This window comes from Lepisosteus oculatus, unplaced genomic scaffold (genome assembly GCF_040954835.1).
Source record: "Lepisosteus oculatus isolate fLepOcu1 unplaced genomic scaffold, fLepOcu1.hap2 HAP2_SCAFFOLD_39, whole genome shotgun sequence".
Lineage (NCBI taxonomy): Eukaryota > Metazoa > Chordata > Actinopteri > Semionotiformes > Lepisosteidae > Lepisosteus > Lepisosteus oculatus.
The window spans coordinates 784383-810431 of record NW_027167923.1 but is presented as its reverse complement, the minus strand read 5'-3'; the positions used below and the strand labels follow the sequence as shown (position 1 = coordinate 810431).

At 48.6% G+C, this 26049-nt stretch overlaps 5 non-coding genes across 5 annotated transcripts; all 5 read right to left on the bottom strand.

The window, feature by feature from the left end:
* Positions 1-3322: 3322 nt before the first annotated feature.
* Positions 3323-3405, bottom strand: trnal-aag (transfer RNA leucine (anticodon AAG)). Its single transcript has one exon. It is a non-coding gene; the product is annotated as a tRNA-Leu (tRNA).
* A 4032-nt stretch (positions 3406-7437) lies between these two features.
* Positions 7438-7520, bottom strand: trnal-aag (transfer RNA leucine (anticodon AAG)). Its single transcript has one exon. It is a non-coding gene; the product is annotated as a tRNA-Leu (tRNA).
* A 4032-nt stretch (positions 7521-11552) lies between these two features.
* trnal-aag (transfer RNA leucine (anticodon AAG)) lies at positions 11553-11635 on the bottom strand. Its single transcript has one exon. It is a non-coding gene; the product is annotated as a tRNA-Leu (tRNA).
* A 6069-nt stretch (positions 11636-17704) lies between these two features.
* trnal-cag (transfer RNA leucine (anticodon CAG)) lies at positions 17705-17787 on the bottom strand. The gene has a single exon. It is a non-coding gene; the product is annotated as a tRNA-Leu (tRNA).
* Positions 17788-21817: 4030 nt separating this feature from the next.
* On the bottom strand, positions 21818-21900 carry trnal-cag (transfer RNA leucine (anticodon CAG)). The gene has a single exon. It is a non-coding gene; the product is annotated as a tRNA-Leu (tRNA).
* Positions 21901-26049: the final 4149 nt, after the last annotated feature.

Genomic DNA, 26049 nt, shown 5'->3' with positions numbered 1-26049 from the left:
GAAGTAGTAAAGCACTAAAACACTGCAAAACTGAACTCGGGAAAATCATACTGGGAGCTCTGAGCGATGTCTGCATCCAAGCCATCCAATACGGACTCTGAAACCTTGGAATATCAACACTATGATGCGCTACCTTTTACCTGGAGCAAAACGATGGAATTAGAAGAATGCTTACCGCAGGATACAACTGTGCCGCTGTTATTTGGAGCACGGTTTTCACTTGCATGAAAACTACATCAGAACGTTGAAGGATGATCACTGAGAAGTCCACAATGCTGAGGAGATTGTAGGTCGTACATTTCAATGATTACTGACATTTGCGCTGCTGGAGGTACAGTAATCAACAAAGAACAGGGTGTGCTACTCTCGAATCCGGTCAGCACATGATGAAAAGCCAGGAAGTATACCTTGTCAAATTGCCGTCAACAGGGACAAGTTAACCACCTGCGCCACCGGCGCCCGGCTAGCTCAGTCGGTAGAGCATGAGACTCTTAATCTCAGGGTCGTGGGTTCGAGCCCCACGTTGGGCGGTGCCCGTCTCCTTATTAACAAAGTTTCCCGCTCATCCTTGAACCTCTTACACCTCGATGGTACCGAGCACTGCGTTTTAATGCACAGGTGTGATCAAACTGAGATGAAAAGGGCGTATCTAGCTCCTTGCCCGAGAGATAAATCAAAGGTTCCGCAGATAATCCCTTGGCTCCGGTCACCCGGACGCAGATAGGAGCTGCAGCCATCATAACTTGTATGAAAACTAAGAAGAGCTCCTGTCTATTTACAGTTTCATTTACTCTAGCGTTTCCTTAAACATTGCGTGTACGAAGGCTAAGAAATTGGAGAGCTATTCTAATACAATAACTATTAGGAATCTTTTCGCCATAACAGTTTCACTGTGATTTTGCAGGTAACACGTACGTTGGGAAAACATTTTGAACGCGATCAATAACCGCACTGGAAAAATGTGGGAAAGAAAGGGCGAAAAGCGACTCTTCAACATGTGGAAATATCTTCCTGAGCGGAGCCCTCTTCTCGAAGCTCAACACTCTGCAAGAGTCACTTCTCCCAACTTGCGCCCGCAGGTTTCCGTAGTGTGCCTGCAAAGAGCCATCCGCTTGAGACAGGCGCACCTCCCGATTTCATTGAACTAAGCTAGATGCACAATTTCTAATGCAGCCTTCATCACAATAGACAGTTCATTTCTCGAAAGCTTGTCATGTAAAAAAAGGAAACAAAGAACGAAAACGTATAGCTGACAATCTTCTGAAGCTGCAGATTCAGCTTTGGGGAAATGGACATTTTATGTATGCAGATGCTTTTCAAGCGCTGGTTTTAGAACGTCGCTGTGCTTCCAGCATCCTTTTCAGCCTTCTAAACTGGCTACCGAGGTGGCGATCACTTTGTAAAGCGGTTGAGAGGCCGGAGCTGCTCAAACCGCTCTTGCCGTTTCCCATCAATCAAAAGCACTATGTTGTTTCTTTGTATGGAAAGCTTTTCAAGTCTGGCATCGACACGCACCTTTCCTGAAACGTCCAAAGGGTGAATGCTTCGCAAAGAAATCCAGTCTACCTTCAGGGGGCATGATGTTGAAATCGGAATGAGCCCTGGGTGGGCTTGAAGCAGCAGCTGTTCAGTTAACAGCTGCACAGAAACGCACCCCGCTTGCTTTGTATCATTCGCAAGTTTCTGGTTAAAGAGTAAAAAAGGCTGGAATTCTTCTGCCAGCCGGCAGGATTTCTTCTGCACTCACCCAGAAAAGCCAAGAATTGTATTTCATCTTTCGCAAGCTGTATTTTCCAGGAGGAGAATGAATACTTGCATTAAACTGAATCAAGCCGACAGAGACGCACAGCCGTTGTTTTTCTCCATGGGAAGTTTTTCGTTAAGGAAAAACACCGTTGTCATTTTCTTGCCAGCCGGCGGTATTTCTTGTGCAGCGATGAGCCCGATTTGTATTTCGTATTTCGCAAGTTGTGTGAATTTCTTGAAGTTGAAAGTGAATTCGCTCCAGAAAAGAAATGTCCAGTCGCATGAAAGCCGTGGCTGTTTGTTAAACCGCAGGACAGGACAGCTTGCGTTCTGTTTCTCATGGCGTTCGCAAAGGCGATTCCTGCCTTTAAAACTGCTGTGTCTGCGACTGAAAGTGGCGTGTGTCGCAGCTTCTAAAGTCTTGTTGACGCTCCTTGATGTTGCTTTCTCTCTGCCTAAGGAAGTTCGATTGTCGCGTCGGAAGGAGGAGACCTAATCCTTCCAGCTTTAAGCCACCCTTCAGTCTTCTGAAGGGTGTCCGAGTGCTAGCATGTCATTTGGCTTTTTTGGGGGGGAAACGGAGAGCGACATTGAAAAAGGTTACCGCCGCCGCCTCGCCCTCCGTGTTAAATGATCGCAAGCCGGCGGCGGCGGCGCTCCCTGTAGTCGTGGCCGAGCGGTTAAGGCGAAGGGCTAGAAAGCCATTGGGGACTCCCCGCGTCGGCTCGAATCCTGCCGACTACGGCGCCCTTCTCCTGTCGCTTCGGCCTGCCCAGAAAAAGGCGGAGTGCCGTTTCTCTCTTCCTGCTTCTTGTACAAACGCTTAATCGCTTGGACCTGCTGCCTTGGAAGTAATGTCTTTAACATCCACCAGTGACATTTCACAGCTGGAAGCACACAGCCACGCTTTTGGCATTGGCATGTCTTGCGCCCTACTTCCAGCCTTTGAAGACCTAATTATTCAAACTGAAAGAACCGGCTGAATGAGTGTTTGCAGTGCACCAGGAGGAGCAGGGACCATAGCATTGGAGGGGTGAGGATGGCGGAGATGGAAACGTTTTCATGCGCTCCTCTGGGAGGAATGAAAAGAAAAGACGAAACCGGAAACAGTAGTAGCCGCAAGAGGAAGTGTCTTCAAGCGCCAAGCAAGCGCTCCTCGTTAGTATAGTGGTGCGTATCCCCGCCTGTCACGTGGGAGACCAGGGATGGATTGCTTGACGGCGAGCCAGGTTGCTTTTCTCCCATCAGATTCCAACCGCTAATGCTAACGCAGTGTGTGGGAGCTTACATGCTTTTCCTTTCCCGTCTTTTTCGGACGACTATTCCAAAGGGGTAACCTGAAGGAATAGGGGCCTGAAGACACGAGGCATTCTTAAACCAGCACTGGGCTGCACGGCCTTCTGTTGTGATCAGGTTATATTCGAGTGAAAAAGCCAGAGCATCCGCTTCCATCCTATGGAGCACGAGCTAAATCGGAAGAGGCAGGGGATACACCTACGCCTATCGGCGCACGTTCCCCGCGTCAGGCTGCTTCACCCATTTGCACCCGACTGGAGACGGCACTGAGCAAGCTTTTTGTCAAGAGTGGGATTCGAACCCACGCCTCCAGGGGAGACTGCGACCTTAACGCAGCGCCTTAGACCGCTCGGCCATCCTGACGCTGGCCCCTAATCCCGGGGCGGTCTGATGAGCCACCGCGATCCCACTACGCTCCTCGAGTATCGCACTGTTATTAATACTACATTGTGACTCCAGCATTAAAATGTTTGGAAAATGTGTCGGCTTTTATAATCCAGTGTAGAGCAGCATGTGATGATTTGTGCTACAACACCAAGCGCTCAAAGTGACGTCTGCGTTTGTCGTTGAAACTTTCAACTCTTTCATCACTTATGTAGGAAATAAAAAGAGCAGTTGTGCGCCACGCGCAGAGCGGCCGTCAGCAGAGTGGCGCAGCGGAAGCGTGCTGGGCCCATAACCCAGAGGTCGATGGATCGAAACCATCCTCTGCTACGTGTGTCCTATGCATGATTCATAATCATGCCATTGGGTTAGCAAAGTGCCTTCAAATAGTCTGCATCTCCCTTTCTTTAAGTTCTGTCCTGAGTTTCTCTCTCGTGTGTGTTTGTGCAAGCTTGACACTTGCGGGACTCTTTAATCTTCACCAATACGGAGATGACCAAATGTGTCTTCGGTTGTTCTGAGGTCTTTGATAGTTTCTTCGAATGCTTCAACTGAACCTCGAAATCGAAGCAGTTATGTTTATATTGATTTCTCGCGTTAATCATTACGAACCAGGAACAGCCAGCACACTCGGTCGCATTAGTAATTATGTCACGTCTCTACTTAGCAGAGCATTCAAAGGCCCACTGGAAGTAGTAAAGCACTAAAACACTGCAAAACTGAACTCGGGAAAATCATACTGGGAGCTCTGAGCGATGTCTGCATCCAAGCCATCCAATACGGACTCTGAAACCTTGGAATATCAACACTATGATGCGCTACCTTTTACCTGGAGCAAAACGATGGAATTAGAAGAATGCTTACCGCAGGATACAACTGTGCCGCTGTTATTTGGAGCACGGTTTTCACTTGCATGAAAACTACATCAGAACGTTGAAGGATGATCACTGAGAAGTCCACAATGCTGAGGAGATTGTAGGTCGTACATTTCAATGATTACTGACATTTGCGCTGCTGGAGGTACAGTAATCAACAAAGAACAGGGTGTGCTACTCTCGAATCCGGTCAGCACATGATGAAAAGCCAGGAAGTATACCTTGTCAAATTGCCGTCAACAGGGACAAGTTAACCACCTGCGCCACCGGCGCCCGGCTAGCTCAGTCGGTAGAGCATGAGACTCTTAATCTCAGGGTCGTGGGTTCGAGCCCCACGTTGGGCGGTGCCCGTCTCCTTATTAACAAAGTTTCCCGCTCATCCTTGAACCTCTTACACCTCGATGGTACCGAGCACTGCGTTTTAATGCACAGGTGTGATCAAACTGAGATGAAAAGGGCGTATCTAGCTCCTTGCCCGAGAGATAAATCAAAGGTTCCGCAGATAATCCCTTGGCTCCGGTCACCCGGACGCAGATAGGAGCTGCAGCCATCATAACTTGTATGAAAACTAAGAAGAGCTCCTGTCTATTTACAGTTTCATTTACTCTAGCGTTTCCTTAAACATTGCGTGTACGAAGGCTAAGAAATTGGAGAGCTATTCTAATACAATAACTATTAGGAATCTTTTCGCCATAACAGTTTCACTGTGATTTTGCAGGTAACACGTACGTTGGGAAAACATTTTGAACGCGATCAATAACCGCACTGGAAAAATGTGGGAAAGAAAGGGCGAAAAGCGACTCTTCAACATGTGGAAATATCTTCCTGAGCGGAGCCCTCTTCTCGAAGCTCAACACTCTGCAAGAGTCACTTCTCCCAACTTGCGCCCGCAGGTTTCCGTAGTGTGCCTGCAAAGAGCCATCCGCTTGAGACAGGCGCACCTCCCGATTTCATTGAACTAAGCTAGATGCACAATTTCTAATGCAGCCTTCATCACAATAGACAGTTCATTTCTCGAAAGCTTGTCATGTAAAAAAAGGAAACAAAGAACGAAAACGTATAGCTGACAATCTTCTGAAGCTGCAGATTCAGCTTTGGGGAAATGGACATTTTATGTATGCAGATGCTTTTCAAGCGCTGGTTTTAGAACGTCGCTGTGCTTCCAGCATCCTTTTCAGCCTTCTAAACTGGCTACCGAGGTGGCGATCACTTTGTAAAGCGGTTGAGAGGCCGGAGCTGCTCAAACCGCTCTTGCCGTTTCCCATCAATCAAAAGCACTATGTTGTTTCTTTGTATGGAAAGCTTTTCAAGTCTGGCATCGACACGCACCTTTCCTGAAACGTCCAAAGGGTGAATGCTTCGCAAAGAAATCCAGTCTACCTTCAGGGGGCATGATGTTGAAATCGGAATGAGCCCTGGGTGGGCTTGAAGCAGCAGCTGTTCAGTTAACAGCTGCACAGAAACGCACCCCGCTTGCTTTGTATCATTCGCAAGTTTCTGGTTAAAGAGTAAAAAAGGCTGGAATTCTTCTGCCAGCCGGCAGGATTTCTTCTGCACTCACCCAGAAAAGCCAAGAATTGTATTTCATCTTTCGCAAGCTGTATTTTCCAGGAGGAGAATGAATACTTGCATTAAACTGAATCAAGCCGACAGAGACGCACAGCCGTTGTTTTTCTCCATGGGAAGTTTTTCGTTAAGGAAAAACACCGTTGTCATTTTCTTGCCAGCCGGCGGTATTTCTTGTGCAGCGATGAGCCCGATTTGTATTTCGTATTTCGCAAGTTGTGTGAATTTCTTGAAGTTGAAAGTGAATTCGCTCCAGAAAAGAAATGTCCAGTCGCATGAAAGCCGTGGCTGTTTGTTAAACCGCAGGACAGGACAGCTTGCGTTCTGTTTCTCATGGCGTTCGCAAAGGCGATTCCTGCCTTTAAAACTGCTGTGTCTGCGACTGAAAGTGGCGTGTGTCGCAGCTTCTAAAGTCTTGTTGACGCTCCTTGATGTTGCTTTCTCTCTGCCTAAGGAAGTTCGATTGTCGCGTCGGAAGGAGGAGACCTAATCCTTCCAGCTTTAAGCCACCCTTCAGTCTTCTGAAGGGTGTCCGAGTGCTAGCATGTCATTTGGCTTTTTTGGGGGGGAAACGGAGAGCGACATTGAAAAAGGTTACCGCCGCCGCCTCGCCCTCCGTGTTAAATGATCGCAAGCCGGCGGCGGCGGCGCTCCCTGTAGTCGTGGCCGAGCGGTTAAGGCGAAGGGCTAGAAAGCCATTGGGGACTCCCCGCGTCGGCTCGAATCCTGCCGACTACGGCGCCCTTCTCCTGTCGCTTCGGCCTGCCCAGAAAAAGGCGGAGTGCCGTTTCTCTCTTCCTGCTTCTTGTACAAACGCTTAATCGCTTGGACCTGCTGCCTTGGAAGTAATGTCTTTAACATCCACCAGTGACATTTCACAGCTGGAAGCACACAGCCACGCTTTTGGCATTGGCATGTCTTGCGCCCTACTTCCAGCCTTTGAAGACCTAATTATTCAAACTGAAAGAACCGGCTGAATGAGTGTTTGCAGTGCACCAGGAGGAGCAGGGACCATAGCATTGGAGGGGTGAGGATGGCGGAGATGGAAACGTTTTCATGCGCTCCTCTGGGAGGAATGAAAAGAAAAGACGAAACCGGAAACAGTAGTAGCCGCAAGAGGAAGTGTCTTCAAGCGCCAAGCAAGCGCTCCTCGTTAGTATAGTGGTGCGTATCCCCGCCTGTCACGTGGGAGACCAGGGATGGATTGCTTGACGGCGAGCCAGGTTGCTTTTCTCCCATCAGATTCCAACCGCTAATGCTAACGCAGTGTGTGGGAGCTTACATGCTTTTCCTTTCCCGTCTTTTTCGGACGACTATTCCAAAGGGGTAACCTGAAGGAATAGGGGCCTGAAGACACGAGGCATTCTTAAACCAGCACTGGGCTGCACGGCCTTCTGTTGTGATCAGGTTATATTCGAGTGAAAAAGCCAGAGCATCCGCTTCCATCCTATGGAGCACGAGCTAAATCGGAAGAGGCAGGGGATACACCTACGCCTATCGGCGCACGTTCCCCGCGTCAGGCTGCTTCACCCATTTGCACCCGACTGGAGACGGCACTGAGCAAGCTTTTTGTCAAGAGTGGGATTCGAACCCACGCCTCCAGGGGAGACTGCGACCTTAACGCAGCGCCTTAGACCGCTCGGCCATCCTGACGCTGGCCCCTAATCCCGGGGCGGTCTGATGAGCCACCGCGATCCCACTACGCTCCTCGAGTATCGCACTGTTATTAATACTACATTGTGACTCCAGCATTAAAATGTTTGGAAAATGTGTCGGCTTTTATAATCCAGTGTAGAGCAGCATGTGATGATTTGTGCTACAACACCAAGCGCTCAAAGTGACGTCTGCGTTTGTCGTTGAAACTTTCAACTCTTTCATCACTTATGTAGGAAATAAAAAGAGCAGTTGTGCGCCACGCGCAGAGCGGCCGTCAGCAGAGTGGCGCAGCGGAAGCGTGCTGGGCCCATAACCCAGAGGTCGATGGATCGAAACCATCCTCTGCTACGTGTGTCCTATGCATGATTCATAATCATGCCATTGGGTTAGCAAAGTGCCTTCAAATAGTCTGCATCTCCCTTTCTTTAAGTTCTGTCCTGAGTTTCTCTCTCGTGTGTGTTTGTGCAAGCTTGACACTTGCGGGACTCTTTAATCTTCACCAATACGGAGATGACCAAATGTGTCTTCGGTTGTTCTGAGGTCTTTGATAGTTTCTTCGAATGCTTCAACTGAACCTCGAAATCGAAGCAGTTATGTTTATATTGATTTCTCGCGTTAATCATTACGAACCAGGAACAGCCAGCACACTCGGTCGCATTAGTAATTATGTCACGTCTCTACTTAGCAGAGCATTCAAAGGCCCACTGGAAGTAGTAAAGCACTAAAACACTGCAAAACTGAACTCGGGAAAATCATACTGGGAGCTCTGAGCGATGTCTGCATCCAAGCCATCCAATACGGACTCTGAAACCTTGGAATATCAACACTATGATGCGCTACCTTTTACCTGGAGCAAAACGATGGAATTAGAAGAATGCTTACCGCAGGATACAACTGTGCCGCTGTTATTTGGAGCACGGTTTTCACTTGCATGAAAACTACATCAGAACGTTGAAGGATGATCACTGAGAAGTCCACAATGCTGAGGAGATTGTAGGTCGTACATTTCAATGATTACTGACATTTGCGCTGCTGGAGGTACAGTAATCAACAAAGAACAGGGTGTGCTACTCTCGAATCCGGTCAGCACATGATGAAAAGCCAGGAAGTATACCTTGTCAAATTGCCGTCAACAGGGACAAGTTAACCACCTGCGCCACCGGCGCCCGGCTAGCTCAGTCGGTAGAGCATGAGACTCTTAATCTCAGGGTCGTGGGTTCGAGCCCCACGTTGGGCGGTGCCCGTCTCCTTATTAACAAAGTTTCCCGCTCATCCTTGAACCTCTTACACCTCGATGGTACCGAGCACTGCGTTTTAATGCACAGGTGTGATCAAACTGAGATGAAAAGGGCGTATCTAGCTCCTTGCCCGAGAGATAAATCAAAGGTTCCGCAGATAATCCCTTGGCTCCGGTCACCCGGACGCAGATAGGAGCTGCAGCCATCATAACTTGTATGAAAACTAAGAAGAGCTCCTGTCTATTTACAGTTTCATTTACTCTAGCGTTTCCTTAAACATTGCGTGTACGAAGGCTAAGAAATTGGAGAGCTATTCTAATACAATAACTATTAGGAATCTTTTCGCCATAACAGTTTCACTGTGATTTTGCAGGTAACACGTACGTTGGGAAAACATTTTGAACGCGATCAATAACCGCACTGGAAAAATGTGGGAAAGAAAGGGCGAAAAGCGACTCTTCAACATGTGGAAATATCTTCCTGAGCGGAGCCCTCTTCTCGAAGCTCAACACTCTGCAAGAGTCACTTCTCCCAACTTGCGCCCGCAGGTTTCCGTAGTGTGCCTGCAAAGAGCCATCCGCTTGAGACAGGCGCACCTCCCGATTTCATTGAACTAAGCTAGATGCACAATTTCTAATGCAGCCTTCATCACAATAGACAGTTCATTTCTCGAAAGCTTGTCATGTAAAAAAAGGAAACAAAGAACGAAAACGTATAGCTGACAATCTTCTGAAGCTGCAGATTCAGCTTTGGGGAAATGGACATTTTATGTATGCAGATGCTTTTCAAGCGCTGGTTTTAGAACGTCGCTGTGCTTCCAGCATCCTTTTCAGCCTTCTAAACTGGCTACCGAGGTGGCGATCACTTTGTAAAGCGGTTGAGAGGCCGGAGCTGCTCAAACCGCTCTTGCCGTTTCCCATCAATCAAAAGCACTATGTTGTTTCTTTGTATGGAAAGCTTTTCAAGTCTGGCATCGACACGCACCTTTCCTGAAACGTCCAAAGGGTGAATGCTTCGCAAAGAAATCCAGTCTACCTTCAGGGGGCATGATGTTGAAATCGGAATGAGCCCTGGGTGGGCTTGAAGCAGCAGCTGTTCAGTTAACAGCTGCACAGAAACGCACCCCGCTTGCTTTGTATCATTCGCAAGTTTCTGGTTAAAGAGTAAAAAAGGCTGGAATTCTTCTGCCAGCCGGCAGGATTTCTTCTGCACTCACCCAGAAAAGCCAAGAATTGTATTTCATCTTTCGCAAGCTGTATTTTCCAGGAGGAGAATGAATACTTGCATTAAACTGAATCAAGCCGACAGAGACGCACAGCCGTTGTTTTTCTCCATGGGAAGTTTTTCGTTAAGGAAAAACACCGTTGTCATTTTCTTGCCAGCCGGCGGTATTTCTTGTGCAGCGATGAGCCCGATTTGTATTTCGTATTTCGCAAGTTGTGTGAATTTCTTGAAGTTGAAAGTGAATTCGCTCCAGAAAAGAAATGTCCAGTCGCATGAAAGCCGTGGCTGTTTGTTAAACCGCAGGACAGGACAGCTTGCGTTCTGTTTCTCATGGCGTTCGCAAAGGCGATTCCTGCCTTTAAAACTGCTGTGTCTGCGACTGAAAGTGGCGTGTGTCGCAGCTTCTAAAGTCTTGTTGACGCTCCTCGATGTTGCTTTCTCTCTGCCTAAGGAAGTTCGATTGTCGCGTCGGAACGGGGAGACCTAATCCTTCCAGCTTTAAGCCACCCTTCAGTCTTCTGAAGGGTGTCCGAGTGCTAGCATGTCATTTGGCTTTTTCGGGGGGGAAACGGAGAGCGACATTGAAAAAGGTTACCGCCGCCGCCTCGCCCTCCGTGTTAAATGATCGCAAGCCGGCGGCGGCGGCGCTCCCTGTAGTCGTGGCCGAGCGGTTAAGGCGAAGGGCTAGAAAGCCATTGGGGACTCCCCGCGTCGGCTCGAATCCTGCCGACTACGGCGCCCTTCTCCTGTCGCTTCGGCCTGCCCAGAAAAAGGCGGAGTGCCGTTTCTCTCTTCCTGCTTCTTGTACAAACGCTTAATCGCTTGGACCTGCTGCCTTGGAAGTAATGTCTTTAACATCCACCAGTGACATTTCACAGCTGGAAGCACACAGCCACGCTTTTGGCATTGGCATGTCTTGCGCCCTACTTCCAGCCTTTGAAGACCTAATTATTCAAACTGAAAGAACCGGCTGAATGAGTGTTTGCAGTGCACCAGGAGGAGCAGGGACCATAGCATTGGAGGGGTGAGGATGGCGGAGATGGAAACGTTTTCATGCGCTCCTCTGGGAGGAATGAAAAGAAAAGACGAAACCGGAAACAGTAGTAGCCGCAAGAGGAAGTGTCTTCAAGCGCCAAGCAAGCGCTCCTCGTTAGTATAGTGGTGCGTATCCCCGCCTGTCACGTGGGAGACCAGGGATGGATTGCTTGACGGCGAGCCAGGTTGCTTTTCTCCCATCAGATTCCAACCGCTAATGCTAACGCAGTGTGTGGGAGCTTACATGCTTTTCCTTTCCCGTCTTTTTCGGACGACTATTCCAAAGGGGTAACCTGAAGGAATAGGGGCCTGAAGACACGAGGCATTCTTAAACCAGCACTGGGCTGCACGGCCTTCTGTTGTGATCAGGTTATATTCGAGTGAAAAAGCCAGAGCATCCGCTTCCATCCTATGGAGCACGAGCTAAATCGGAAGAGGCAGGGGATACACCTACGCCTATCGGCGCACGTTCCCCGCGTCAGGCTGCTTCACCCATTTGCACCCAACTGGAGACGGCACTGAGCAAGCTTTTTGTCAAGAGTGGGATTCGAACCCACGCCTCCAGGGGAGACTGCGACCTTAACGCAGCGCCTTAGACCGCTCGGCCATCCTGACGCTGGCCCCTAATCCCGGGGCGGTCTGATGAGCCACCGCGATCCCACTACGCTCCTCGAGTATCGCACTGTTATTAATACTACATTGTGACTCCAGCATTAAAATGTTTGGAAAATGTGTCGGCTTTTATAATCCAGTGTAGAGCAGCATGTGATGATTTGTGCTACAACACCAAGCGCTCAAAGTGACGTCTGCGTTTGTCGTTGAAACTTTCAACTCTTTCATCACTTATGTAGGAAATAAAAAGAGCAGTTGTGCGCCACGCGCAGAGCGGCCGTCAGCAGAGTGGCGCAGCGGAAGCGTGCTGGGCCCATAACCCAGAGGTCGATGGATCGAAACCATCCTCTGCTACGTGTGTCCTATGCATGATTCATAATCATGCCATTGGGTTAGCAAAGTGCCTTCAAATAGTCTGCATCTCCCTTTCTTTAAGTTCTGTCCTGAGTTTCTCTCTCGTGTGTGTTTGTGCAAGCTTGACACTTGCGGGACTCTTTAATCTTCACCAATACGGAGATGACCAAATGTGTCTTCGGTTGTTCTGAGGTCTTTGATAGTTTCTTCGAATGCTTCAACTGAACCTCGAAATCGAAGCAGTTATGTTTATATTGATTTCTCGCGTTAATCATTACGAACCAGGAACAGCCAGCACACTCGGTCGCATTAGTAATTATGTCACGTCTCTACTTAGCAGAGCATTCAAAGGCCCACTGGAAGTAGTAAAGCACTAAAACACTGCAAAACTGAACTCGGGAAAATCATACTGGGAGCTCTGAGCGATGTCTGCATCCAAGCCATCCAATACGGACTCTGAAACCTTGGAATATCAACACTATGATGCGCTACCTTTTACCTGGAGCAAAACGATGGAATTAGAAGAATGCTTACCGCAGGATACAACTGTGCCGCTGTTATTTGGAGCACGGTTTTCACTTGCATGAAAACTACATCAGAACGTTGAAGGATGATCACTGAGAAGTCCACAATGCTGAGGAGATTGTAGGTCGTACATTTCAATGATTACTGACATTTGCGCTGCTGGAGGTACAGTAATCAACAAAGAACAGGGTGTGCTACTCTCGAATCCGGTCAGCACATGATGAAAAGCCAGGAAGTATACCTTGTCAAATTGCCGTCAACAGGGACAAGTTAACCACCTGCGCCACCGGCGCCCGGCTAGCTCAGTCGGTAGAGCATGAGACTCTTAATCTCAGGGTCGTGGGTTCGAGCCCCACGTTGGGCGGTGCCCGTCTCCTTATTAACAAAGTTTCCCGCTCATCCTTGAACCTCTTACACCTCGATGGTACCGAGCACTGCGTTTTAATGCACAGGTGTGATCAAACTGAGATGAAAAGGGCGTATCTAGCTCCTTGCCCGAGAGATAAATCAAAGGTTCCGCAGATAATCCCTTGGCTCCGGTCACCCGGACGCAGATAGGAGCTGCAGCCATCATAACTTGTATGAAAACTAAGAAGAGCTCCTGTCTATTTACAGTTTCATTTACTCTAGCGTTTCCTTAAACATTGCGTGTACGAAGGCTAAGAAATTGGAGAGCTATTCTAATACAATAACTATTAGGAATCTTTTCGCCATAACAGTTTCACTGTGATTTTGCAGGTAACACGTACGTTGGGAAAACATTTTGAACGCGATCAATAACCGCACTGGAAAAATGTGGGAAAGAAAGGGCGAAAAGCGACTCTTCAACATGTGGAAATATCTTCCTGAGCGGAGCCCTCTTCTCGAAGCTCAACACTCTGCAAGAGTCACTTCTCCCAACTTGCGCCCGCAGGTTTCCGTAGTGTGCCTGCAAAGAGCCATCCGCTTGAGACAGGCGCACCTCCCGATTTCATTGAACTAAGCTAGATGCACAATTTCTAATGCAGCCTTCATCACAATAGACAGTTCATTTCTCGAAAGCTTGTCATGTAAAAAAAGGAAACAAAGAACGAAAACGTATAGCTGACAATCTTCTGAAGCTGCAGATTCAGCTTTGGGGAAATGGACATTTTATGTATGCAGATGCTTTTCAAGCGCTGGTTTTAGAACGTCGCTGTGCTTCCAGCATCCTTTTCAGCCTTCTAAACTGGCTACCGAGGTGGCGATCACTTTGTAAAGCGGTTGAGAGGCCGGAGCTGCTCAAACCGCTCTTGCCGTTTCCCATCAATCAAAAGCACTATGTTGTTTCTTTGTATGGAAAGCTTTTCAAGTCTGGCATCGACACGCACCTTTCCTGAAACGTCCAAAAGGTGAATGCTTCGCAAAGAAATCCAGTCTACCTTCAGGGGGCATGATGTTGAAATCGGAATGAGCCCTGGGTGGGCTTGAAGCAGCAGCTGTTCAGTTAACAGCTGCACAGAAACGCACCCCGCTTGCTTTGTATCATTCGCAAGTTTGTGGTTAAAGAGTAAAAAAGGCTGGAATTCTTCTGCCAGCCGGCAGGATTTCTTCTGCACTCACCCAGAAAAGCCAAGAATTGTATTTCATCTTTCGCAAGCTGTATTTTCCAGGAGGAGAATGAATACTTGCATTAAACTGAATCAAGCCGACAGAGACGCACAGCCGTTGTTTTTCTCCATGGGAAGTTTTTCGTTAAGGAAAAACACCGTTGTCATTTTCTTGCCAGCCGGCGGTATTTCTTGTGCAGCGATGAGCCCGATTTGTATTTCGTATTTCGCAAGTTGTGTGAATTTCTTGAAGTTGAAAGTGAATTCGCTCCAGAAAAGAAATGTCCAGTCGCATGAAAGCCGTGGCTGTTTGTTAAACCGCAGGACAGGACAGCTTGCGTTCTGTTTCTCATGGCGTTCGCAAAGGCGATTCCTGCCTTTAAAACTGCTGTGTCTGCGACTGAAAGTGGCGTGTGTCGCAGCTTCTAAAGTCTTGTTGACGCTCCTTGATGTTGCTTTCTCTCTGCCTAAGGAAGTTCGATTAGGATACAACTGTGCCGCTGTTATTTGGAGCACGGTTTTCACTTGCATGAAAACTACATCAGAACGTTGAAGGATGATCACTGAGAAGTCCACAATGCTGAGGAGATTGTAGGTCGTACATTTCAATGATTACTGACATTTGCGCTGCTGGAGGTACAGTAATCAACAAAGAACAGGGTGTGCTACTCTCGAATCCGGTCAGCACATGATGAAAAGCCAGGAAGTATACCTTGTCAAATTGCCGTCAACAGGGACAAGTTAACCACCAGCTCCACCGGCGCCCGGCTAGCTCAGTCGGTAGAGCATGAGACTCTTAATCTCAGGGTCGTGGGTTCGAGCCCCACGTTGGGCGGTGCCCGTCTCCTTATTAACAAAGTTTCCCGCTCATCCTTGAACCTCTTACACCTCGATGGTACCGAGCACTGCGTTTTAATGCACAGGTGTGATCAAACCGAGATGAAAAGGGCGTATCTAGCTCCTTGCCCGAGAGATAAATCAAAGGTTCCGCAGATAATCCCTTGGCTCCGGTCACCCGGACGCAGATAGGAGCTGCAGCCATCATAACTTGTATGAAAACTAAGAAGAGCTCCTGTCTATTTACAGTTTCATTTACTCTAGCGTTTCCTTAAACATTGCGTGTACGAAGGCTAAGAAATTGGAGAGCTATTCTAATACAATAACTATTAGGAATCTTTTCGGCATAACAGTTTCACTGTGATTTTGCAGGTAACACGTACGTTGGGAAAACATTTTGAACGCGATCAATAACCGCACTGGAAAAATGTGGGAAAGAAAGGGCGAAAAGCGACTCTTCAACATGTGGAAATATCTTCCTGAGCGGAGCCCTCTTCTCGAAGCTCAACACTCTGCAAGAGTCACTTCTCCCAACTTGCGCCCGCAGGTTTCCGTAGTGTGCCTGCAAAGAGCCATCCGCTTGAGACAGGTGCACCTCCCGATTTCATTGAACTAAGCTAGATGCACAATTTCTAATGCAGCCTTCATCACAATAGACAGTTCATTTCTCGAAAGCTTGTCGTAAAAAAAGGAAACAAAGAACGAAAACGTATAGCTGACAATCTTCTGAAGATGCAGATTCAGCTTTGGGGAAATGGACATTTTATGTATGCAGATGCTTTTCAAGCGCTGGTTTTAGAACGTCGCTGTGCTTCCAGCATCCTTTTCAGCCTTCTAAACTGGCTACCGAGGTGCCGATCACATTGTAAAGCGGTTGAGAGGCCGGAGCTGCTCAAACCGCTCTTGCCGTTTCCCATCAATCAAAAGCACTATGTTGTTTCTTTGTATGGAAAGCTTTTCAAGTCTGGCATCGACACGCACCTTTCCTGAAACGTCCAAAAGGTGAATGCTTCGCAAAGAAATCCAGTCTACCTTCAGGGGGCATGATGTTGAAATCGGAATGAGCCCTGGGTGGGCTTGAAGCAGCAGCTGTTCAGTTAACAGCTGCACAGAAACGCACCCCGCTTGCTTTGTATCATTCGCAAGTTTCTGGTTAAAGAGTAAAAAAGGCTGGAATTCTTCTGCCAGCCGGCAGGATTTCTTCTACACTCACCCAGAAAAGCCAAGAATTGTATTTCATCTTTCGCAAGCTGTATTTTCCAGGAGGAGAATGAATACTTGCATTAAACTGAATCAAGCCGACAGAGACGCACAGCCGTTGTTTTTCTCCATGGGAAGTTTTTCGTTAAGGAAAAACACCGTTGTCATTTTCTTGCCAGCCGGCGGTATTTCTTGTGCAGCGATGAGCCCGATTTGTATTTCGTATTTCGCAAGTTGTGTGAATTTCTTGAAGTTGAAAGTGAATTCGCTCCAGAAAAGAAATGTCCAGTCGCATGAAAGCCGTGGCTGTTTGTTAAACCGCAGGACAGGACAGCTTGCGTTCTGTTTCTCATGGCGTTCGCAAAGGCGATTCCTGCCTTTAAAACTGCTGTGTCTGCGACTGAAAGTGGCGTGTGTCGCAGCTTCTAAAGTCTTGTTGACGCTCCTTGATGTTGCTTTCTCTCTGCCTAAGGAAGTTCGATTGTCGCGTCGGAAGGAGGAGACCTAATCCTTCCAGCTTTAAGCCACCCTTCAGTCTTCTGAAGGGTGTCCGAGTGCTAGCATGTCATTTGGCTTTTTTGGGGGGGAAACGGAGAGCGACATTGAAAAAGGTTACCGCCGCCGCCTCGCCCTCCGTGTTAAATGATCGCAAGCCGGCGGCGGCGGCGCTCCCTGTAGTCGTGGCCGAGCGGTTAAGGCGAAGGGCTAGAAAGCCATTGGGGACTCCCCGCGTCGGCTCGAATCCTGCCGACTACGGCGCCCTTCTCCTGTCGCTTCGGCCTGCCCAGAAAAAGGCGGAGTGCCGTTTCTCTCTTCCTGCTTCTTGTACAAACGCTTAATCGCTTGGACCTGCTGCCTTGGAAGTAATGTCTTTAACATCCACCAGTGACATTTCACAGCTGGAAGCACACAGCCACGCTTTTGGCATTGGCATGTCTTGCGCCCTACTTCCAGCCTTTGAAGACCTAATTATTCAAACTGAAAGAACCGGCTGAATGAGTGTTTGCAGTGCACCAGGAGGAGCAGGGACCATAGCATTGGAGGGGTGAGGATGGCGGAGATGGAAACGTTTTCATGCGCTCCTCTGGGAGGAATGAAAAGAAAAGACGAAACCGGAAACAGTAGTAGCCGCAAGAGGAAGTGTCTTCAAGCGCCAAGCAAGCGCTCCTCGTTAGTATAGTGGTGCGTATCCCCGCCTGTCACGTGGGAGACCAGGGATGGATTGCTTGACGGCGAGCCAGGTTGCTTTTCTCCCATCAGATTCCAACCGCTAATGCTAACGCAGTGTGTGGGAGCTTACATGCTTTTCCTTTCCCGTCTTTTTCGGACGACTATTCCAAAGGGGTAACCTGAAGGAATAGGGGCCTGAAGACACGAGGCATTCTTAAACCAGCACTGGGCTGCACGGCCTTCTGTTGTGATCAGGTTATATTCGAGTCAAAAAGCCAGAGCATCCGCTTCCATCCTATGGAGCACGAGCTAAATCGGAAGAGGCAGGGGATACACCTACGCCTATCGGCACACGTTCCCTGCGTCAGGCTGCTTCACCCATTTGCACCCGACTGGAGACGGCACTGAGCAAGCTTTTTGTCAGGAGTGGGATTCGAACCCACGCCTCCAGGGGAGACTGCGACCTGAACGCAGCGCCTTAGACCGCTCGGCCATCCTGACGCTGGCCCCTAATCCCGGGGCGGTCTGATGAGCCACCGCGATCCCACTACGCTCCTCGAGTATCGCACTGTTATTAATACTACATTGTGACTCCAGCATTAAAATGTTTGGAAAATGTGTCGGCTTTTATAATCCAGTGTAGAGCAGCATGTGATGATTTGTGCTACAACACCAAGCGCTCAAAGTGACGTCTGCGTTTGTCGTTGAAACTTTCAACTCTTTCATCACTTATGTAGGAAATAAAAAGAGCAGTTGTGCGCCACGCGCAGAGCGGCCGTCAGCAGAGTGGCGCAGCGGAAGCGTGCTGGGCCCATAACCCAGAGGTCGATGGATCGAAACCATCCTCTGCTACGTGTGTCCTATGCATGATTCATAATCATGCCATTGGGTTAGCAAAGTGCCTTCAAATAGTCTGCATCTCCCTTTCTTTAAGTTCTGTCCTGAGTTTCTCTCTCGTGTGTGTTTGTGCAAGCTTGACACTTGCGGGACTCTTTAATCTTCACCAATACGGAGATGACCAAATGTGTCTTCGGTTGTTCTGAGGTCTTTGATAGTTTCTTCGAATGCTTCAACTGAACCTCGAAATCGAAGCAGTTATGTTTATATTGATTTCTCGCGTTAATCATTACGAACCAGGAACAGCCAGCACACTCGGTCGCATTAGTAATTATGTCACGTCTCTACTTAGCAGAGCATTCAAAGGCCCACTGGAAGTAGTAAAGCACTAAAACACTGCAAAACTGAACTCGGGAAAATCATACTGGGAGCTCTGAGCGATGTCTGCATCCAAGCCATCCAATACGGACTCTGAAACCTTGGAATATCAACACTATGATGCGCTACCTTTTACCTGGAGCAAAACGATGGAATTAGAAGAATGCTTACCGCAGGATACAACTGTGCCGCTGTTATTTGGAGCACGGTTTTCACTTGCATGAAAACTACATCAGAACGTTGAAGGATGATCACTGAGAAGTCCACAATGCTGAGGAGATTGTAGGTCGTACATTTCAATGATTACTGACATTTGCGCTGCTGGAGGTACAGTAATCAACAAAGAACAGGGTGTGCTACTCTCGAATCCGGTCAGCACATGATGAAAAGCCAGGAAGTATACCTTGTCAAATTGCCGTCAACAGGGACAAGTTAACCACCAGCTCCACCGGCGCCCGGCTAGCTCAGTCGGTAGAGCATGAGACTCTTAATCTCAGGGTCGTGGGTTCGAGCCCCACGTTGGGCGGTGCCCGTCTCCTTATTAACAAAGTTTCCCGCTCATCCTTGAACCTCTTACACCTCGATGGTACCGAGCACTGCGTTTTAATGCACAGGTGTGATCAAACCGAGATGAAAAGGGCGTATCTAGCTCCTTGCCCGAGAGATAAATCAAAGGTTCCGCAGATAATCCCTTGGCTCCGGTCACCCGGACGCAGATAGGAGCTGCAGCCATCATAACTTGTATGAAAACTAAGAAGAGCTCCTGTCTATTTACAGTTTCATTTACTCTACCGTTTCCTTAAACATTGCGTGTACGAAGGCTAAGAAATTGGAGAGCTATTCTAATACAATAACTATTAGGAATCTTTTCGGCATAACAGTTTCACTGTGATTTTGCAGGTAACACGTACGTTGGGAAAACATTTTGAACGCGATCAATAACCGCACTGGAAAAATGTGGGAAAGAAAGGGCGAAAAGCGACTCTTCAACATGTGGAAATATCTTCCTGAGCGGAGCCCTCTTCTCGAAGCTCAACACTCTGCAAGAGTCACTTCTCCCAACTTGCGCCCGCAGGTTTCCGTAGTGTGCCTGCAAAGAGCCATCCGCTTGAGACAGGTGCACCTCCCGATTTCATTGAACTAAGCTAGATGCACAATTTCTAATGCAGCCTTCATCACAATAGACAGTTCATTTCTCGAAAGCTTGTCGTAAAAAAAGGAAACAAAGAACGAAAACGTATAGCTGACAATCTTCTGAAGATGCAGATTCAGCTTTGGGGAAATGGACATTTTATGTATGCAGATGCTTTTCAAGCGCTGGTTTTAGAACGTCGCTGTGCTTCCAGCATCCTTTTCAGCCTTCTAAACTGGCTACCGAGGTGCCGATCACATTGTAAAGCGGTTGAGAGGCCGGAGCTGCTCAAACCGCTCTTGCCGTTTCCCATCAATCAAAAGCACTATGTTGTTTCTTTGTATGGAAAGCTTTTCAAGTCTGGCATCGACACGCACCTTTCCTGAAACGTCCAAAAGGTGAATGCTTCGCAAAGAAATCCAGTCTACCTTCAGGGGGCATGATGTTGAAATCGGAATGAGCCCTGGGTGGGCTTGAAGCAGCAGCTGTTCAGTTAACAGCTGCACAGAAACGCACCCCGCTTGCTTTGTATCATTCGCAAGTTTCTGGTTAAAGAGTAAAAAAGGCTGGAATTCTTCTGCCAGCCGGCAGGATTTCTTCTACACTCACCCAGAAAAGCCAAGAATTGTATTTCATCTTTCGCAAGCTGTATTTTCCAGGAGGAGAATGAATACTTGCATTAAACTGAATCAAGCCGACAGAGACGCACAGCCGTTGTTTTTCTCCATGGGAAGTTTTTCGTTAAGGAAAAACACCGTTGTCATTTTCTTGCCAGCCGGCGGTATTTCTTGTGCAGCGATGAGCCCGATTTGTATTTCGTATTTCGCAAGTTGTGTGAATTTCTTGAAGTTGAAAGTGAATTCGCTCCAGAAAAGAAATGTCCAGTCGCATGAAAGCCGTGGCTGTTTGTTAAACCGCAGGACAGGACAGCTTGCGTTCTGTTTCTCATGGCGTTCGCAAAGGCGATTCCTGCCTTTAAAACTGCTGTGTCTGCGACTGAAAGTGGCGTGTGTCGCAGCTTCTAAAGTCTTGTTGACGCTCCTCGATGTTGCTTTCTCTCTGCCTAAGGAAGTTCGATTGTCGCGTCGGAACGGGGAGACCTAATCCTTCCAGCTTTAAGCCACCCTTCAGTCTTCTGAAGGGTGTCCGAGTGCTAGCATGTCATTTGGCTTTTTCGGGGGGGAAACGGAGAGCGACATTGAAAAAGGTTACCGCCGCCGCCTCGCCCTCCGTGTTAAATGATCGCAAGCCGGCGGCGGCGGTGCTCCCTGTAGTCGTGGCCGAGCGGTTAAGGCGAAGGGCTAGAAAGCCATTGGGGACTCCCCGCGTCGGCTCGAATCCTGCCGACTACGGCGCCCTTCTCCTGTCGCTTCGGCCTGCCCAGAAAAAGGCGGAGTGCCGTTTCTCTCTTCCTGCTTCTTGTACAAACGCTTAATCGCTTGGACCTGCTGCCTTGGAAGTAATGTCTTTAACATCCACCAGTGACATTTCACAGCTGGAAGCACACAGCCACGCTTTTGGCATTGGCATGTCTTGCGCCCTACTTCCAGCCTTTGAAGACCTAATTATTCAAACTGAAAGAACCGGCTGAATGAGTGTTTGCAGTGCACCAGGAGGAGCAGGGACCATAGCATTGGAGGGGTGAGGATGGCGGAGATGGAAACGTTTTCATGCGCTCCTCTGGGAGGAATGAAAAGAAAAGACGAAACCGGAAACAGTAGTAGCCGCAAGAGGAAGTGTCTTCAAGCGCCAAGCAAGCGCTCCTCGTTAGTATAGTGGTGCGTATCCCCGCCTGTCACGTGGGAGACCAGGGATGGATTGCTTGACGGCGAGCCAGGTTGCTTTTCTCCCATCAGATTCCAACCGCTAATGCTAACGCAGTGTGTGGGAGCTTACATGCTTTTCCTTTCCCGTCTTTTTCGGACGACTATTCCAAAGGGGAAACCTGAAGGAATAGGGGCCTGAAGACACGAGGCATTCTTAAACCAGCACTGGGCTGCACGGCCTTCTGTTGTGATCAGGTTATATTCGAGTCAAAAAGCCAGAGCATCCGCTTCCATCCTATGGAGCACGAGCTAAATCGGAAGAGGCAGGGGATACACCTACGCCTATCGGCGCACGTTCCCTGCGTCAGGCTGCTTCACCCATTTGCACCCGACTGGAGACGGCACTGAGCAAGCTTTTTGTCAGGAGTGGGATTCGAACCCACGCCTCCAGGGGAGACTGCGACCTGAACGCAGCGCCTTAGACCGCTCGGCCATCCTGACGCTGGCCCCTAATCCCGGGGCGGTCTGATGAGCCACCGCGATCCCACTACGCTCCTCGAGTATCGCACTGTTATTAATACTACATTGTGACTCCAGCATTAAAATGTTTGGAAAATGTGTCGGCTTTTATAATCCAGTGTAGAGCAGCATGTGATGATTTGTGCTACAACACCAAGCGCTCAAAGTGACGTCTGCGTTTGTCGTTGAAACTTTCAACTCTTTCATCACTTATGTAGGAAATAAAAAGAGCAGTTGTGCGCCACGCGCAGAGCGGCCGTCAGCAGAGTGGCGCAGCGGAAGCGTGCTGGGCCCATAACCCAGAGGTCGATGGATCGAAACCATCCTCTGCTACGTGTGTCCTATGCATGATTCATAATCATGCCATTGGGTTAGCAAAGTGCCTTCAAATAGTCTGCATCTCCCTTTCTTTAAGTTCTGTCCTGAGTTTCTCTCTCGTGTGTGTTTGTGCAAGCTTGACACTTGCGGGACTCTTTAATCTTCACCAATACGGAGATGACCAAATGTGTCTTCGGTTGTTCTGAGGTCTTTGATAGTTTCTTCGAATGCTTCAACTGAACCTCGAAATCGAAGCAGTTATGTTTATATTGATTTCTCGCGTTAATCATTACGAACCAGGAACAGCCAGCACACTCGGTCGCATTAGTAATTATGTCACGTCTCTACTTAGCAGAGCATTCAAAGGCCCACTGGAAGTAGTAAAGCACTAAAACACTGCAAAACTGAACTCGGGAAAATCATACTGGGAGCTCTGAGCGATGTCTGCATCCAAGCCATCCAATACGGACTCTGAAACCTTGGAATATCAACACTATGATGCGCTACCTTTTACCTGGAGCAAAACGATGGAATTAGAAGAATGCTTACCGCAGGATACAACTGTGCCGCTGTTATTTGGAGCACGGTTTTCACTTGCATGAAAACTACATCAGAACGTTGAAGGATGATCACTGAGAAGTCCACAATGCTGAGGAGATTGTAGGTCGTACATTTCAATGATTACTGACATTTGCGCTGCTGGAGGTACAGTAATCAACAAAGAACAGGGTGTGCTACTCTCGAATCCGGTCAGCACATGATGAAAAGCCAGGAAGTATACCTTGTCAAATTGCCGTCAACAGGGACAAGTTAACCACCAGCTCCACCGGCGCCCGGCTAGCTCAGTCGGTAGAGCATGAGACTCTTAATCTCAGGGTCGTGGGTTCGAGCCCCACGTTGGGCGGTGCCCGTCTCCTTATTAACAAAGTTTCCCGCTCATCCTTGAACCTCTTACACCTCGATGGTACCGAGCACTGCGTTTTAATGCACAGGTGTGATCAAACCGAGATGAAAAGGGCGTATCTAGCTCCTTGCCCGAGAGATAAATCAAAGGTTCCGCAGATAATCCCTTGGCTCCGGTCACCCGGACGCAGATAGGAGCTGCAGCCATCATAACTTGTATGAAAACTAAGAAGAGCTCCTGTCTATTTACAGTTTCATTTACTCTAGCGTTTCCTTAAACATTGCGTGTACGAAGGCTAAGAAATTGGAGAGCTATTCTAATACAATAACTATTAGGAATCTTTTCGGCATAACAGTTTCACTGTGATTTTGCAGGTAACACGTACGTTGGGAAAACATTTTGAACGCGATCAATAACCGCACTGGAAAAATGTGGGAAAGAAAGGGCGAAAAGCGACTCTTCAACATGTGGAAATATCTTCCTGAGCGGAGCCCTCTTCTCGAAGCTCAACACTCTGCAAGAGTCACTTCTCCCAACTTGCGCCCGCAGGTTTCCGTAGTGTGCCTGCAAAGAGCCATCCGCTTGAGACAGGTGCACCTCCCGATTTCATTGAACTAAGCTAGATGCACAATTTCTAATGCAGCCTTCATCACAATAGACAGTTCATTTCTCGAAAGCTTGTCGTAAAAAAAGGAAACAAAGAACGAAAACGTATAGCTGACAATCTTCTGAAGATGCAGATTCAGCTTTGGGGAAATGGACATTTTATGTATGCAGATGCTTTTCAAGCGCTGGTTTTAGAACGTCGCTGTGCTTCCAGCATCCTTTTCAGCCTTCTAAACTGGCTACCGAGGTGCCGATCACATTGTAAAGCGGTTGAGAGGCCGGAGCTGCTCAAACCGCTCTTGCCGTTTCCCATCAATCAAAAGCACTATGTTGTTTCTTTGTATGGAAAGCTTTTCAAGTCTGGCATCGACACGCACCTTTCCTGAAACGTCCAAAAGGTGAATGCTTCGCAAAGAAATCCAGTCTACCTTCAGGGGGCATGATGTTGAAATCGGAATGAGCCCTGGGTGGGCTTGAAGCAGCAGCTGTTCAGTTAACAGCTGCACAGAAACGCACCCCGCTTGCTTTGTATCATTCGCAAGTTTCTGGTTAAAGAGTAAAAAAGGCTGGAATTCTTCTGCCAGCCGGCAGGATTTCTTCTACACTCACCCAGAAAAGCCAAGAATTGTATTTCATCTTTCGCAAGCTGTATTTTCCAGGAGGAGAATGAATACTTGCATTAAACTGAATCAAGCCGACAGAGACGCACAGCCGTTGTTTTTCTCCATGGGAAGTTTTTCGTTAAGGAAAAACACCGTTGTCATTTTCTTGCCAGCCGGCGGTATTTCTTGTGCAGCGATGAGCCCGATTTGTATTTCGTATTTCGCAAGTTGTGTGAATTTCTTGAAGTTGAAAGTGAATTCGCTCCAGAAAAGAAATGTCCAGTCGCATGAAAGCCGTGGCTGTTTGTTAAACCGCAGGACAGGACAGCTTGCGTTCTGTTTCTCATGGCGTTCGCAAAGGCGATTCCTGCCTTTAAAACTGCTGTGTCTGCGACTGAAAGTGGCGTGTGTCGCAGCTTCTAAAGTCTTGTTGACGCTCCTTGATGTTGCTTTCTCTCTGCCTAAGGAAGTTCGATTGTCGCGTCGGAAGGAGGAGACCTAATCCTTCCAGCTTTAAGCCACCCTTCAGTCTTCTGAAGGGTGTCCGAGTGCTAGCATGTCATTTGGCTTTTTTGGGGGGGAAACGGAGAGCGACATTGAAAAAGGTTACCGCCGCCGCCTCGCCCTCCGTGTTAAATGATCGCAAGCCGGCGGCGGCGGCGCTCCCTGTAGTCGTGGCCGAGCGGTTAAGGCGAAGGGCTAGAAAGCCATTGGGGACTCCCCGCGTCGGCTCGAATCCTGCCGACTACGGCGCCCTTCTCCTGTCGCTTCGGCCTGCCCAGAAAAAGGCGGAGTGCCGTTTCTCTCTTCCTGCTTCTTGTACAAACGCTTAATCGCTTGGACCTGCTGCCTTGGAAGTAATGTCTTTAACATCCACCAGTGACATTTCACAGCTGGAAGCACACAGCCACGCTTTTGGCATTGGCATGTCTTGCGCCCTACTTCCAGCCTTTGAAGACCTAATTATTCAAACTGAAAGAACCGGCTGAATGAGTGTTTGCAGTGCACCAGGAGGAGCAGGGACCATAGCATTGGAGGGGTGAGGATGGCGGAGATGGAAACGTTTTCATGCGCTCCTCTGGGAGGAATGAAAAGAAAAGACGAAACCGGAAACAGTAGTAGCCGCAAGAGGAAGTGTCTTCAAGCGCCAAGCAAGCGCTCCTCGTTAGTATAGTGGTGCGTATCCCCGCCTGTCACGTGGGAGACCAGGGATGGATTGCTTGACGGCGAGCCAGGTTGCTTTTCTCCCATCAGATTCCAACCGCTAATGCTAACGCAGTGTGTGGGAGCTTACATGCTTTTCCTTTCCCGTCTTTTTCGGACGACTATTCCAAAGGGGTAACCTGAAGGAATAGGGGCCTGAAGACACGAGGCATTCTTAAACCAGCACTGGGCTGCACGGCCTTCTGTTGTGATCAGGTTATATTCGAGTCAAAAAGCCAGAGCATCCGCTTCCATCCTATGGAGCACGAGCTAAATCGGAAGAGGCAGGGGATACACCTACGCCTATCGGCGCACGTTCCCTGCGTCAGGCTGCTTCACCCATTTGCACCCGACTGGAGACGGCACTGAGCAAGCTTTTTGTCAGGAGTGGGATTCGAACCCACGCCTCCAGGGGAGACTGCGACCTGAATGCAGCGCCTTAGACCGCTCGGCCATCCTGACGCTGGCCCCTAATCCCGGGGCGGTCTGATGAGCCAC